Source organism: Lagopus leucura, unplaced genomic scaffold, assembly GCF_019238085.1.
Source record: "Lagopus leucura isolate 7727_CA_CO unplaced genomic scaffold, USGS_WTPT01 Super-Scaffold_100002, whole genome shotgun sequence".
NCBI lineage: Eukaryota > Metazoa > Chordata > Aves > Galliformes > Phasianidae > Lagopus > Lagopus leucura.
This window is the reverse complement of record NW_024962263.1, coordinates 55487001-55503543: the sequence shown is the minus strand read 5'-3', so window position 1 is coordinate 55503543 and position 16543 is coordinate 55487001. Positions and strand designations below refer to the sequence as shown.

General features: G+C 49.6%; 1 protein-coding gene across 4 annotated transcripts in view; it reads right to left on the bottom strand.

Moving 5' to 3' along the window:
* The window catches only part of CHD7 (chromodomain helicase DNA binding protein 7), a 124469-nt gene extending 110352 nt beyond the window's left edge, over positions 1–14117 (bottom strand). For 3 of the 4 annotated variants that reach the window (XM_042868871.1, XM_042868873.1, XM_042868874.1), the window contains exons 1-2: positions 14072–14117; positions 12515–12618 (exon numbers count right to left, since the gene is read on the bottom strand). The gene's annotated coding sequence lies outside the window, so the exon portion shown is untranslated. The remainder of the gene's footprint in view (positions 1–12514; positions 12619–14071) is intronic. The other variant, XM_042868872.1, reaches the window with a different exon arrangement.
* Positions 14118–16543: the final 2426 nt, after the last annotated feature.

The window sequence follows — 16543 nt, the reverse complement described above, 5'->3', positions numbered from 1 at the left end:
GCTTTTCTTGGAATTTTTCCTTGCAGAAAGCCTCAAAGGTAGTTTTGGGTCAAGCTAAAGCAAACAGTAACAAGTTCCGAAAACAAGATGGTACTCAGCCAAGAGTTCTGACAAGCTCAAGGATAAAACAGCTTATCTATTCACCATACCATCGGTGTCAAACACTGCTTTCACGTCCTGAAAGGCAGTCACACATTTAGGCTGTTAAGAACCATAGGCCAGCAAGCCCAGCTTCTCAGTGGGGGGGAATATGGAGAAGATGCAAGAAGCAACTTCCTTGGGAATATGGATAAATACAGACCACAAGAACAATGTTGGTGCCTTCCTATAGAAAAGCCCTGTGCTATTAATATATACAAATTCTTTGAAGCAATTGATAAGAGGTCAAAGTCCGAGCTGACTTGTATGTTCAAAATACATCTCAACTTCTGACCAAAGGTCCTCCACCACAGTTTCTTAAATGACACCACAACTGCAAAAGAGGGAAGGTGTGCATGTGGGTAAGCAGGCTGTTCTAAACAGGAGAAAAGTCTTAGGAAAGGTCAGCTGAGTGTTGGTCTATGACAAGACCCGTGTTGTTTAGCATGCACGTAAATGATCAACAGGAGATGAGCCTTAAAGTAACTTCGCTGGTAAAAGCAAAGAGTTCATGTTGCTAAAAGTGAAAATCAAAAGCAGGAAGTGGCCGATCATCATCATACCCAGCAAAGGTGAAATAAAATGGTGATGAGAGTCAGCGTGGGTAAACATAATGCAACACACCTGGAAAAAAGCAGCCTGACTGCTTCACGTACATCTTCCTGAGCTCTGGCCCCACTGCCTCACTCTCAAGATTTGGGGGCTAGAAGAGATGGATCCAGCAAGACACCATCTGTCAACAGACTAAGCTGTACTCTATGAATTCTAAATGACTACGAGTAGTCCTGGAAAAATAAAAGTTAAAAACAAAGAAACAACTGCAGCAGAGATGATCACTGAAGTTGCTGCACAAGCCTGTGGAATACCCATATCCTCCTGCAGTTCCACTTCAGAAGTAAAATGACTGACTGAAGGACCACAGTAGAGTGATGGGCACTGTGCCTCCAGCCCGGATAAAGGACAACTGAAGAGAGAACCAGAGAAAGCCTACAGAAGCACCAGCAGCACAGAGCAGGTAAGGAGGGAGCCATTGTTCCCTCTCCCTTAACAAGGAAACTAGAGAACATCAAACAAAACTAGCAGGTGGTAGGTTCAAAATAAAACAAATAAAAGGAAGCAGTTCTTCATACAATGTGTACTTAAGCTGCAGAATTCATTGCCGCAGTCCCAATGGAAGCTAAGAGTTTACATAGACTGAGAAAGGACAGGGTGAATTCATGCAAGAAAAATTCATTAAGTGTTACCCATCACTTTTTCCAAGGAAATTCTGAGCTGTGAAGTTGCAGAGGCTGAGGGGCTCACTCTGCTCCCGGACAGCCTCCACCAGGGCACTGCTAGGCAGGGCTGGGGATAATGCAGATCCTGGGGGCAGCCGTTCAGCCACTACAAAAGCAAGATTGTAACACAACTAACATAGCTCTTGAAAATATGCTACCTCGATAATGTGCAACTTTCAGTTTATCATTTTGCTTTCCTCATGCAAAGAAACTGTATTTCAGTGCCTGTTATCACTACTGAAGTGTGATCACAGCACTTGGGAGCACATAGCACGAATGAGACAAGGACACCCAAAATAATGAGTATCAGACTGTGCTGAAACACTACCATTTCTTCTTTGCATTACGGACTATTCCAATAAGAAAAAAAAGTCTATAATCTGGTTTTATCCACTTTGGAGCACAGGTGTAGGAAAACACTGGATGAAGGGAGTAACAGAAGTGCTGGCAGTACTCAACAGTGCGGCACAAGCAGGGCTTGTCTGTATGCTACTCGATGGATCCTAAGTTTGGTTTCAGAATAAATCAAAGCCAAATTGTGTTATACATTGAAATTTCAGGAATACTGAACTTGCATTAAATATATTTTTTCACATCTGAAGAAGAAAAAGTTAAAACAACACGAAGTGCTAAAAAAAATTAGAATGTTCCTACTTTTTTCCTGTTTTAAACAGCAGCTGTAAGAGATAATATCAAGTCAAAGCACTGGCTTGAAGTTTTACTACCCTTATAAAAAGGTACTTAAAATAACTACAACATATTTAGGTTAAGCACTTAAAGGAATTACTGGAAGACTGAATTCAATCTTCAGCTCCAAGCCACCAGTCATTGTGCAACACCTTAGCTGCTGAAAACAAAACCTCCCTGTTACCTATTAAACAGGAGCTGTGCTCATCATTCTAAACCTGGGACGTTGATTTTCCCCTCAAAAAGTGCAGAAGATGCAGCCATGGCTGCAACAAGCCCTTAAGGGCTGTGCCTCTCCACAGTTTCCAGCCTTTGCCTCCAAAGGAAGGAGTGCAGCGGCGTGCGCCCCATACAGAATAACAAGCCTTCTGCTAAACCTCCACCCAACACAAGGCAGCACAAGCCAGTTGTTGATTTTTCCAAGGCTCATAACAATCAAGGGTTTCACGAGTATAGGAAAAGTGACTGTAAGCCCCATATTCAGATCACACCTAACACACAGCTGTTCAAAGAGATTGGTTGGTTCCTGTTTGGTTTAGTCAAGGTTTGACTTGAGATGGAAGAAAACCCTCACAGAAAATATGAGACAAAATGGCTAATAACATAGTGTGTGATAGAAACTCTGCTCTTTCTACTTTTAAACTTCACAATGGGTTTCTAAAAGTGCTCATTAGAAGACCAACTCTGCTCTTAAGGATAGTCTTCACCTGCCTCACAAGAGCAGCATCAAGACAAAATTAATGCTGTGTAAATAACCACAATCACGTGATGAGAGCTGGTGCGGACACAGCAACTATTACCAAGCCCAGCATGGCAGACCTCAAAAAGCATCACTATGAGCCTGACATAGAGTCCCTGGCTCACAAATGCCTGCTGAGCCCACTAGCACTAAATGCAAGGAAAAGAAGCCAACTGACCACCCCGAGGGGCAAGTGCTGAGCAGCTATGTTGCCTTGTAGCCTACTGATGTATACATTAAGCTAAGAGCAACAAATTCACTTATTAGAAATGAATATACTTATACCTAGAGCACAGCAGAACCATATCCTCAAAACTCCCCTAACCTTCAGCAAGTCCTGCACTGCTGCACAGACCATACATTAGCAACATCCATCCACTGTCAGCATCAGCAAGTAGGAAAATATCACCTCCTCCATTCTGGGGGCTTTTTGAGGCTACATGGTTTTTCAGTTCCTCTTAAGCACTTCCTGTAGCAATGCCCACCACTCCAGACACCTCCAAATTTAATCCACTGGAATAAGCAGCCTTTAAATTAAGGTGTTATAAGGTCATATAGCAAGCAAGATGATCGGATTAAAGAGGAAGTGGAGTTAAGTTAATACTGAGTCACTATTTTAAGTTCTGATTTCAGGACAACAGCATGATAGCTTTTCAAGTGTAACCCAGCCTTCAAGCAGGAAGGGTAAAAACTTCCCTACTAAAAAAAAATATATATATATATATTTTTTTAAATCTGAACATGAAATGCAGGACAAAAATTCATCAGACAGACAAGACCTGGTCCCTGAGACAGATGTTTTACAGCTGTGCTTTGGGCTTCCTAATGTCCATTAGAGCTAGCACATACAACTCCTAAAGTAAACAAGCTGCTTTTAGTAACTACAGCATTCGCTCTGAACACACACAACGTGAGTCAGAGCCACCACTCCTCAGAGCTTTCCCCAGAAGCAGTGTGCAACATCCTCAGGTCCCAACTTGCAAGTCCCCTATGCTGTTCTCCTGCCATCCCCGCAGCTCCTGAAAGGTCACTTTCAGATTTAAAATGTGCAAAAAGGATCCATCTACGAGGCACCACATTTCTTCCTATGGAGTAACACGGCAAGCATTCACCTTCCATTAAAGCACACACAGTCGTCTGTACTTCAAGAAAAATGGAAAGGAGAATCCACTCTTTCACCTGCGTGGTACATTCCTGTCATACAGCAGGCAGTTTACACATAGAACTGCACAATAACCATGGCTCTTCAGAAGCGAGCAGCTTCTCCTGATGTATTCCTGCTGCTCTGAAAGTCACCCAAAATTGTTAGGAAGCCTGAGTATGAGTTCCCGAGACAGAGCTGCCGACTTTCTGGGATATGTCCACTCCTTATGAGAGCTACAGAGCGTCAAACACCCATCTGTCTCTCCAACGGGCAGCAGAAGCACTGTGAAACAAGTACCCAAACAGCATGCTATTTTACTTGCAATATATTTTTCACCCATTTCAAACAACTAAGAGCAATGTGATTGCAATTAATCACATGTTCATTTCACTGTGGGAAAGCTTCAGAACCATCAGAACAACACAGTCTTTGCTATCTATGAAGACCAAGAAATCTCACACCACCTCAATCTAATGTAAGAATAATGCAGATACTTGGGATAAAGTTCCGAGTAATCAAACCCTCTGAATTAAACACTGATTTGATACAATTTGGGACATACAATTTGGCTCTGGAGGTTTATGAACCCAACAGAGAACTTTAAGCTTACCACAGAGAATCACACCCACAAAAACAACACAAAATGAGGAGAACACTTGAAGGAGAATGAGGAATGCACTTTCTTGTGAATCAAGTGTTTTGAAGATGAAATACTCCAAATATGGGACCTCCACAAAGCCATTTATACCTCAGTAAATCTCCTCAGCTTTTGTTCTTCTACCTCAAAGGGAAAAATCAACTTCTGGACAGCAGTTTATTAATTCTAACAAACAGTTTAGAGCACGCGGTCCATACCATCGCTAGAATAAACAAATTTCAATATCAGATTGAACTCGAGCCAGCACATTTTCCTTTTGGTGTCCTTTGCTTCGCAAATGATTATTCCATGTCTGTTTCATCCAGGAAGGTTCCCAGGCAACTGATCCAATCCACTTGCTCACTGCCACCAAAATGAAAAGATGAAAAGGGCTTGCTGCTCTCCAAGCCACAGGCCCCCCTTGTCCTTAGTACCAGCTCTGGTGTTCATCAGATCCTTTTATGAGCCAGTTTGATTCATTACAACAGCAAACTACTCTCCATTTTCCCGGGTTATTTTTCTGCCATTTCAGTGAACTAAAGTGGTTCCCAGAAGGACCTGACAAGCACAGCTGCTTTAGAGCCAGGCGCCTGGGAAGAAGGGTGCAGGGGGACAAAGGCAGAGTGGAAACTTCTCCTGGCAGAACAATGTCCTGCTAAATTAGCTCACTGCGTTCCCCAACTCACATCCTGACTTATATGTGATTAGATGGACTGCGAGGCAACGCTCAATACCTTCCAGCTGTCCTAAGAGCTACCAAATAATTTATTGTACAAGAACTATAATATGCACTCTCTATACAGATTTACATACAACACTACAGCAGAAAAAAAAAAAAGTGCTCTCATAGAGATAAAAGATGAGGATGAGCATAACTCAGGTAGAAGAGAATAGGTGAAGAAAGCTGTGGAGATTCTACTTCAGTTTAAAAAAAAAAAAGCCACTGGAAAGTGAGCACCAATCTCAAAAAGCCATCTGACAAAGAAATGCTACAAGAATTTCTGTTAAGGAGAAAACAGTGAGAACTTGGCCTTTCCTGCTGGGGCAGAACCCAAGCAGACCTGTTGCAGAAGGCTGGCATCCCTGCTTCCTTAAATTCCTGAGGGAAAAAAAAGCCTCAAGGGAGGCAGTCCAGCCAACAAGGTGTTTCACCACATGCCACCAGGTTTTCAGAGCAATGCTTTTTCCCTGTAGGTTGACTGATATCCTTCTTTCTGTGCCCATGCCACCTTACCCGAGTGGTGTACATTGTCACAGCACCCCAACCCCAAAAGCCCAGCTGTGCCCCCAGCCCCACACCAAGCTCAGCAGGGACAAGGGATTGGCCCCTCCTTCCAGAGAGGCAGGTAGCCCGGTCTTCTTTCCTCAGAGACAGAGGGTGGTGAAAAGAGAAAAATGCCTCATGAATTGGGATTAGAACACTTGTTGTGGTAGGGGAGTTTCTTCTAAGAAGAAAGGCTGGAGCAGCACCCTCCATCTGCCATTTTTTAGGAGCTGAAGTGGTCGTTTTCAGTACCTCAAAGCCAAGCAGTCATTTGCTGGTGGCTGTAGGGAGAGCGAGGGTACGAGGCGTCCACTTATTTCCTTGAGGAGGAGTCGTTTCAGAACTCGGTCACCTTAAACATGCACTTCTTTAAATCTAACCATGATTAAGTGAAAAGGCACAAACCACTTCCCCCTTCCACTTTTCTTTTCTTAAGCTTCAATGCAACATCTCACACGCGTGACTTCTAAAACCGTCATCTTCTACACCAGTGATCAGAACCAGGCTGGGAACTGCTCCTGCATTGCCCTCAACCAATTCTGCCAAACAATTCTTTTTCCTTTTCTTTCTCTGCATGGCTGCCACAAAGCTCCAGTCCTGACTGAAACAGGCTAAGTGCAATCCCCAAGAGCTGCTTGGGGCTGACCATTGCTGCAGAACTGTAGTACAGCTGAAGGGCAAGTGAAGGTGATGCCAGTTTTCCAGTGACCTCTCTGAAGATACGATGGAAATGGGGAATTGCATCGCTGCCTGTTTTTACTTCTGTACGAATTAACGGCCCACAACAAAGCACACCTCTGCAGAGATCACTTCCCCCTTGCTTGAGGCTGAAGCCTGCTTGTTCACTTCCCCTCCCAAGAAAGGATGATGAAAGCAGGGATGAGTAAGGCTGCACCCCATTCACAGAGCTAAGCAAATGCAAAGTGTGGCAGACACCTCATAACAGCACCGATAAATACAGTGAATTACTTAGCAGGTCTTTCCCAGACTTACCTCCTCAGGCATGTAAGGAGCCCCTATTTAACTCACTTCCTGAATGACTCCTTCCTAAATCAAGAGATTAAATTGCTTGCTGTAAGCTCTCGGTTTAATTCTTCATGTTTAGAACAACTCAAGGCAAGAATTACACGGTAACAGGAGTCCCTTCACCAGAGTTCAAGGGACCTCTGTGCTCAGGTAAGCGGTGGCTTGAATGGCACAGGGCCTGTGTTGAGGCCATCCTGACAAACCTCCCTGGGACCTCTACCAGAAATCCAGACCTGAACTGTTCCCAGGAGCTTGCAGCACAGCCCAAGCTCCCAGACCCACAATCACTGACAGGAACCTGTCCGCTTTCTACTTGGCAGCATCAAGTAGCCGCTGCAGACCCAAGGTAACAGAACTCAGAGCACAGCCTCAAAAAGCCACAGGACTTGCACCTAGATGCATGCCAGGCGGTTCATCAGAATGTCTTACACCTTACTTCAACCTAATAACCGCAGTTGTAGAGTGATTTCTGATCCCATATAAACACTATACGTTCAAATACGAAAGTAAAAGACTCAAGTTATCAGGAACACCGGATTTCTGGACTTGAAAGATGCTCTCCTATCCAGCAATACATAGTTACAAGATTCTGAGAACTGGCACATCCCAACTACTAATTAAGATGCATCCCTGAAACTTACCAGTCTCTCACCTATGTGCAATGCCATCTCAGCCTTATCAGAGCAGTTTTCGAACATCTGTTAGCCTCACCATTACCCTCCTTTCTGTAATCCTCCTTCTATCGAGCATTAAAAACAAAGTCAGATATCCTTTCAGGTTGTCTTATTTCCAGCTCTAAGATTAAATACTAAACTGCTGCTCTCTACAGTCCAAGCTGACAAGTAGCATTTCAGCCTTGGATTTCTATCTAAGCAGCTCTCTAAGCAAGGAATACGCTGATACAGTACGTCACCATCGGCACGGCCTCCCCGCTCACCAGCCCACACAAGTTGCCAGAGCTGAAATTCTGAACTGAGTTTCCTATTCCTATCCCGCAGGGGTTTGTTCCACATCCCGCCGGGATTGCACTGCCCCAAAACTTTCTCTGAGGAAAACCTTTTCTCCTCTTTCTCCTGACGCTCATCTCTAAACTTCTAAAACTACAGATTTCTTTCTGTTTCCCTTCAGTTCTCTCTTGCAGAATGACCACTACTCCTTAGCATCTAGAACCTATGTTTTTTAGCAAATGCTCTTCACTCTCTGAACAATCAACCTACAGGCTTCCCATACAGAGATTCAGACAAAAACATGTCTTTACTAAGTCTTGACTTGATCCAGGTTTGGATCCACTTCACACCATCACAACCTCTGCACTCCAAACCTTCTGTGCAGCTCTGAGCAGCGTCCAGACCCCTGTGCTCCTCCACACACCCCAGATTTTACCATCTGGATAGGGTTAATCTGTAGCTTTGGAGTTAGACAGAACAGGTGAGAGGACTAGGCTTCTCGCCCACACATATCCCACATCACGGAGCAAGAAGAACACACCTTACAGCTGTTTGTGTACTACTGAACAATGCAAGAAAGCAGTTTCCACAAACACAGAAGCTGAAGTGACAGAACTACATGGGGCTCAGAGCAGCTCCCCAATTCCTTACATACTGGCAGCAGCATCCTCTGCACTGCGGGCAAAGAGCAGCCCTATTAGAGCTGAAATGCTGTTTATTCTGCAACGTGTCCTAATAATCTGAGGCTAGCAAGGAAAACACAACCCTGCTAAGCAAACAAAGAGCAACATCAATTGGAAAGAAGATTAAAAAGGAGGTAGGAAAGATGCAGGCTGAAAACGTCTATGGGAAAGCTGGGAATGAACAGGGGGAAGAAAGAGGAAGAAATAATGTTTATATTTCAGAGCAAGACTGCCTTTCCCACTTAAAAGAAATGATGCTTTATACATCTGATGCGCACCTCCACAAAGCGTTTTAGAAGGGAGGCTGACCTGGTAGACCGAGATCAGGACAAACTGCAGGGTGGGCCTGCAAAAATCACAACGAAGAAATTCTGAAGCCAGAGACCTGAAGTTGAAGTTACAGCAGCAAGCAGAAAGCTCAAGTGAAGAGCTTAAGTGACTCAAAGTCATTAAAATTAAGGTGCTTCTAAAACCATTTGGTGCAGGACCTTCCAGCATGGCGCCCACTGCCCAGACAGGCAAAGTCACCATGGTGCAATGACCAAAGGGAGCCCGAGCAGAACAACCCCTAGGATCAGGCCTGGAGATGTGAAATGTAATTTTCCTCCCAGAACCATCAGGAAAAAGGCAGACATGTTGGCTGCAACGACTTTTTCCACCAAACTGATTCCCCAAGTTATTTATTCCCGCTGCTCCCCTCGAGGCCCTCTCATCACAGCAGCTGCCCATGGCACAGGTAGGTTATAGGCAGCGCGGTGGAAGCCCAGCAGCACCACACCCCATCACTATCTAGGTCACCACAGAGCCCTGTGCCACGCCAGCCAGGTCTCCCGGTTAGCTCCTATACACCAAGAAGCTCTCAACGTCACGTGCTATGGCACCAGGCTAACACGGCGGCTTACATGATAATTAGCAATCTTCTCATGAGTTTAACTTTTAGATTAGGATGGTTATATTGAGCAGTGTCAATTCTTGCTCTTCAGGCTGGAGCTGCCCCAGCAGCAGGATGCGCGGAGCAGCGGTCGCTGCACAGGAGGGCCCAGCAGCACAGAGCAGGCCGGCCTCCTCTGAGGTGCGTGTTTACATCTCTGAAAAGTCACAGAATTGGAAGCTAGCAGCTAATCAGCTTTTGTATACTTAAGAATATCCTTAAGAGCTTTGTTGTCATATTCAGGCGCTCGGAATGTGTCCTTTAGGTCACAGAGGCTTTTTTTTTTTTCTTCTAACATGTCTTCCAACTGTCTTCCAAGTATTTTTAACGCTGAACTATGGGGTGGTATTTCCACAGCCACTGGCTTCAGCAAAGCCATGGAGAACAGGACCCAGAGATGGGAAGGAACCAACAGGGGGGAACTCTGTCAGCATCCCAGCAGAATCCCAATAACAACACGGGATGTTTCTGCACACCATGCCTTATTCTGTGCTCTGAAAGAGTTCTAAAATAATAATAATAACTGCATTGGAGTTTTCCTTTGCCTTTTCATTCATACACAAACAATACCCTAGACTTCCCTCCATCAAAGCCCAGCAGGCTGTAACTGAGCAAACAAGCTGTTTGCATAAATAGGGAATGATGGGAAGGGAGAAAGTTAACGTCTGTCCTAACTAAGCTAAATCAGCGCAGTCCATTAATATAATAACTTTTCTACCAGAAAAGTGAGATCTAAAGTTCCTTCTGTGCACAAAAGACTCCTTTGTAAAAAAAAAAAGATGGTTTACCAAAATTTGCTATTTTCTCATGCAGACAAGAAACTTAAAAATAAGATACAGGTATTTATTATGCTTATGGGCACCAGCAAGCCAGACCCCAACCCAGGTGCTCAGCAACCTGCTTACCGCAGACACACAAAGAGGTCAGGATTAGGGGAACAGGGAGCTCCAGGCAGGTGCCAGCAGCCTTGTCTGAATAACACCAGGTTCCCCATGGCCAACACCACCCAGCAGGTTCTTAAGGCTTTCCAACCAAGAACATCAAAATAAGATGAAGAGGAAACAAAGGGTGGAGATACGACACACAAATTAAGGTGACACACTTGTTTATTTCTGCCTGCTTCCTTCCCAGCTACTTTTCCCCCCTCCTCCCAGCTGAGCGACCTTTACGCACCATGCCATACGCTGCAAACCAAACAACCAAGCAGTCAGATGCTCCAGGATGCTCAGGATATGGCAATCTGCAGAGCCTCAGCACAAGGTTTTAAGAAGCACTGGAAAACCTGCAAAGTTCCTGCAACTTGGGCCTCGCACCTCAGCAGAAAAAAAAAAAAAAAGAAAATCACTTATAGATGTTCAGTTTGTCCTTGCTTTAAAGCCATGCTACTCCCTGGCACCAAGGACCACCTCCAGATATAGGGCTAAGTTCTGGTGCAGCACCTGGGGCAAAGCTTCTCCCACCTTGGGCTTGTGCCACCCTCATTGGCAATCCACTCATTCCACATGTCACCAAGCCCTAATATCATCTGAACGTTAATGAGAAATAACACAGACATAAATCAAAAACTTCTCAGTGCCCAACAGTAAACAGCTCTCCAAAACAGCCCCGGCTGAGCTCTCTGCAGAGCTGGAACTCTGTGATGCTCCTGGGACCTGGACCTCCCCAGAGTCCACACTGACCACATTCAAAGAAGAGTGGCTACAGCACCCACCTCCCATCAGCGTGCCAAGTTCTGAGTGCAGGGTGCTGCTGTATCCCCTTCCGGATGATATTTTTACAGCACCGCATCCTTAAAAATTATTATTTTCCCCATAAGAGCTGTGCGATCTTCAGTCATGATCACAAATTCTCTTAGTTACAGAAGAGGTGATGAAACCATCGTAGACTTCTATCTGAGAAGTTTGAAAAGTCCAGCCAGAATCGACAAGAATAACAGAAATATCATTACGCTGCTAAATATTTAGTGAGATATTTGGTCCAATACGATTATCCAATTAGTATCAGGGAAGCACTAATTCAGTTAAACTCACAGTCACAAGCATTTAACACTCTGTCGTGCAGCTTTCAAAATTATCCTTTATCTATTCCTTATTGAAAGAAATAAGCTTAAAAATCCTGGAAATAAGCACATCAGGTAAAGAGAAGAGCGGGACAGATGCCGTGCCAAGCTCTGGCATTCTACAGTGCTCCCACAGGGGAAATTTTGTTTTGTGCAACTGTTCCAAACTTCCAATGGTGCCCAATACTGAACGCAATGATTTTTCCCAGGCAGTTGTGGGTTTCTCCCAGAGAAGTGCCCACGGACCCCGCACACCCATAACCCCAGCAATGGGGAACGGGCAGTGCTCCCACTTCCAGCAGCCAGAGATGGGCAAGTGTTGAGCACGTCATTGTTCTCATCACCTGTTACGGTCCCCAGAAACAAACCGTGAACGTTCTCCAGACCCCATCTGATGTTAGAAAGCATCATGAGAATTTTTCCACTGCTGTTACGGAGGCAGAGCCCTCAGAAGCAGCCCCCTGACAACGCGAGCACTGCCAAGCCTGTCAGCAACCCCAGTGCCTAGCAGGGGCTGTAAGCACAGCACCACGATTTTTTGTTCTTTCTTTCTTTCCAAATTAAAAAAAAAAAAAAAAAAAAAGCACAAAAAAAAAAAAAGCACAAAAAAAAAAAAAAAAAAGCGCTGGAAACTTTTGGGACAGAGCAGGAGAGCTGGGAGCTGGGAAGTTGCTCCCTGTTCAGTGCCTGGCAATGGAGGGGGCTCTGCAGGCGCGCCCCCAGCACCCGGCCACATTTAGCTTTCAGCCTTTTTATTATCACTGTCAATGAATGGGCCCCAGTCAAATTAAAGCTGCCATTTTAGGTTAAAGACTGGAGAGCCTCTGTTGTGCAACAGCAAGACAAAAACACTCCGAGCGACAGATGCGGCATTCTCATTGGGAAAAGACAGATTTCAACTTTCATTAAAAAATAAAAAATAAAAAATAAAAATAATAATTACGGATCATGCTTTTAGTATGAATTATATATTGATACTCACACATTACCGCAAACTAACGGGATTTATAATTGGGGGAAATCAGCTCCCCGTGCTGCTAAGGTCATAGTCATTAAGATTTTTTTGCCGTCGTTAGAATGGATGATCTGTGAGGAAATGAACAGAAACATGTTTTGTTCAACTTGTTTGTGCCTCGCCAGTCCCGTATAGCACGAGAGAGAAAAAAATAAAGGGGGGGGTTGGGGGGAGGGAGAGGGGGGAGGCGAACACATTCTCCCGAAAGCCATCTTCTGTATAAACACAGCCCCGCCGCCACGGGAGCAACAAAAACCGGGGCGCACATCGGCACGGAAACAAAGTTACCGCGCTGAGGTTACGCCGATATTCCCCGAGCCGGGAACCCGCGGAAGGGCGAGCGGCCGCGGATGGAAAATGGCCCTTTTCGGGAGACGGAGGGCACGCTCGGCTCTTTCCCAAACGAAAACAAAGGCGGAAAGTGGGCAAGTGCGGGGCGAGTTGCGCGGCGCATCCAGCGGCCCCGCGGCGGTGCCGAGGGAACTCCCCGGGCGCTGCTACTTTTCTTTTGTCCATTGTCTGTTTAAAAAAAAACTCCTTCGGACCGGGGGCGAGAGTGACCGAGCCGGGAAGGAAAAAAAATAAATAACAACAACAATAAAAAATAAACAAAGGGAAAAAAAATAAAATAAAAAATAAGAGGAGGGGGGAAAAGGTCGGGGGGAGGGGGAGAGAGTCCCAGCGTGGGAGCGCGTCCACTTCCCTTAGGCTACCGGGCCGCACGCCCGCGGTGGAATGATGGCTGCTCGCTGCCTGCACGGACGGACACACGGACGGACGCGCGCCCCGTCCGCTTCCCACTTCCAGGCGCACGCAGCCGCTCCGCCGCCGCCTCAGAACGGCCGTGCGGCGGCTCCCGGCGGGGCGGCGGCAGTGCCGCTGCGTGCGCTCTCCCCGCGCTCCCCCCCCCCCCCCCCCCCCCCCCCCCCCCCCCGGCCCCCGGGAACCCCCCCCCCCCCCCACACCCACCCCCGAGCCCTGCGCTCCTTTCTTTCCCGCCGCCCCCCCCGCTGCCCGCCTGCCACCGGAGCAGGACAATCGCGCACCGGCACCGCGTGCTCCTTCCTCCTCCTCCTCCTCCTCCTCCCTCCGCCCGCCTTCCTGCCTCCCTCCGCTGGGGGCTGAGCCCCATGTGCGGGGCCGAGCCGGGCCGGGCCGGGCCAGGGCAGCGCCCTCACTTTGTTACAGCGCTTCCCGTGCCGTCGGCAGCGTGGTCAAGCACGGAGGAGGAGGGGGGCGGGGGGGGGGGGGGGGGGGGGGGGGGGGGGGGAGAGAAAGGGGAAGGGGCGCCGCCGCTCCGGCTCCCCGCTGCCCTCCCCTCCCCCGAGGCGGCCGCAGCACAACAAAAAGCCATTTACACCGGGGGAAGCGCCCCGCTGGGACCCCCCCCCCCCGCCCCCCCCGCGGCCCCCCGGCGGGCCCCCCCCCCCCGGCCCCGCCCGCGGCCGCGCGGCGTCCCCCTACCCACCCTCGGCCCCGCTGCCGCTCCGCGCCCTCCCGCCCGCCCCCTCCCCGGGCACTCACCGGGGCCGACGCGGGGCCGTCGGGGGCCGGCGCCCCCCGCTCGCTGCTCGCTGCCCTCCGCCGAGGGCCGGGCGGGAGGGGGGCACCCGGCGCGGAGTTGGTGCCGCCGGCCGGGGGGGGGCGCGGAGCTCACACACGCACACGGAGTTGCTCGCTCGCCCCGGGGCCGGGCTAAGAGGGGAGGAGGGGGCTCCTCGACCGGGGCGGGAGGGAGAGGGGAGGGAGAGAGGAAGGGTCAGCGCGGGGTTCGGGCAGTTTCGGTCTCTCCGCCGGGTCCCGGCTCCGCTCCGCTCCTTTGTGTAATTTCACTCGATTCAAGTTTAATCCGATAGTTCCCGAGCGAGCGAGCGCGCCCGCAGGAGCCGAGCCGAGCGAGACACCAGCCAGCCAGGCGGCTGCCGCGGCCGCCCCCTCCTCCTCCTCCTCCTTCTTCCCCTCCCTCCGCCACCACAAGGCGCGCCCCCGACACCGCCCCCTCCCCGGGGGCGAGCGCGGCCACGCGCTCCGCCCCACTGCGACGTCACGGCCCCGCCCGGCATAATTTATGCAACAAAAAAAAAAAAAAAAAGAAAGGAAAAGAAAAGAAAAGGAAAAGAAAAAAAAGAAGAAGAAGCGGCGGCGGTGGTGGCGATGGCGGTGGCGAGCCGGCCCAGCGCGGGGGAGGGGCGCGGGGTCACTAACCGGCCCCCAGCCTCGGCCCCGGAAGCGCGGCGGGAGGCGGCAGGGCGCGGAGCGGAGCGGAGCGGCGTCCCCCATGCAAATGCCCCGGGCGCTCCGCCCTGTCCGCCGCCGAGGCCGAGAAGAACGGCCCGCAGCCCCGCGGGTTCAGCTCCGCGTCCCGGGACGCCCCCGCGACCGCTCGGGGCCGGGCCCGGAGCCGGGAGCGACGTCGCGCGGCATCCCTCGGACCGGTCCCGGGGTCGTCCCCCGCTGCTTTCCGCGGAGCCGGGGCCTCCCGCCGCGCCCGGCGGACTTTGTCCCGGCGGCCATCGGGCGCAGCCCGCGAGGCCCGGCCTCGCCTCGTGGGCACGGCGGCGGGCGGAGGGCTCCGCGCGGTGCGGGGCGGTGTGCGCGGAACGGGCTCCGTGCGGGGGAACCGCGCAAATCCCGTCAGAGCGCGGGCACCGGCAGCGCGCAGTAGTCCGTCAGAGCCGCTGTGGGAACTGAACGAGTCTGAAAAGTGCGAGGGGCTGAGATGTAGAAGTAGCGCCGGGATGCTGTGTGCCGCTGTGTGGGAGCTGCGAGGCAGCACTTGGTGAAGTAACTCCTTTTCCTCGCTGCTTGTGGCAGTTTGAGAGGGAAACTGAAGCCACCGCCAACGGGAGCACCCGAAGCTCCGTTCACTCCCGTTCTGCGCACCCACCTCAGTGCTGTGCCAAACCAAGGCAAGATACACGACGGGCAGTGCCTGGCCCGCTCCTGGGCCTGGTGGCCACATAAAGCCTCCCCTGTTCCTCACAGTGGTCGTCCATAAAGTTAAAAATAGCGAGTGGAAATGGTGTTGAAAATCACTTGAAAGCAGCACATGCCCAGAGTACGGCTCCACCAAATTTGCTTGGTTTACGACGGTGCTATTTTTAAAACGCATCTCTGCTGTGTGAAAACAACTGCACAGAGGCGTTCTCCCTGCTGAATGCAACCAGTTTCAGTTTACTCAGTTTTCAGCTGAGAGCAAACAGCCCTGCAGTGGTTCCTTACCTTGCAGCCTGGTGCTGGGCGCGTGTTGCTGAGTTGCTTCCCCACCCCGGCACTTTGGCACGGCATAGGAACTGCCCCTGCGTTCAGAGATTGGAGTTCCCCAGCAGTCAGGGCAGGGAGAAGCTCACTGTGAGACGAACAGCAGCAGCCCCGCGGCTCCCCCTAGAAGCTTGTTTCAGTTTCTTGTTGAGCAGAAATCAGATTGCAGAGCTTCCGAGCACAGAAAATGCCTCAAGAGCGGTGTGGTGACAGGATCAGGCAATCACAGGAGTGTGGCTGTTCTTCAAAAAGCGTGTCACTGTGTCACCGCAGCAAGAGGGAACGCGTGTGGCAGCCTGGTTCAGTAGTGCATTCCAAGAAAAAAGAAAACGCTCACATCCCCCGTGCATACCTCCTTCTGCAGGAACAGAGCTGGATTCTCTCACCCTATAAGGCAGACCTTTGGCCAGGCCTATGGAAGAAGTGGCTTGCTGCAGGTCGTGCCCATGGGAAGGGACCCCAGACATTCCTCAGAGCCAGAACGAAGAGCTGCGGGCACCACTTTGACAAAGCATGTAGAAGCATGGGAAGTCACTAACAGTAAGACATGGAGAGTTGGGGAAAGCGCTCAGAGGTGTGAGTCAGCCCTCACGAGGCAGGCGTTAACACACATGTGCGCTACCGCTGCGAAAGACACAGCCGAAATACATCACTGCATTTCTGTACGGAGGAAAAGTATTGAAACTGACTCATCCATCGGCCTGTCCCCAAAGAGAAAGCCATAACGCCCCCGGT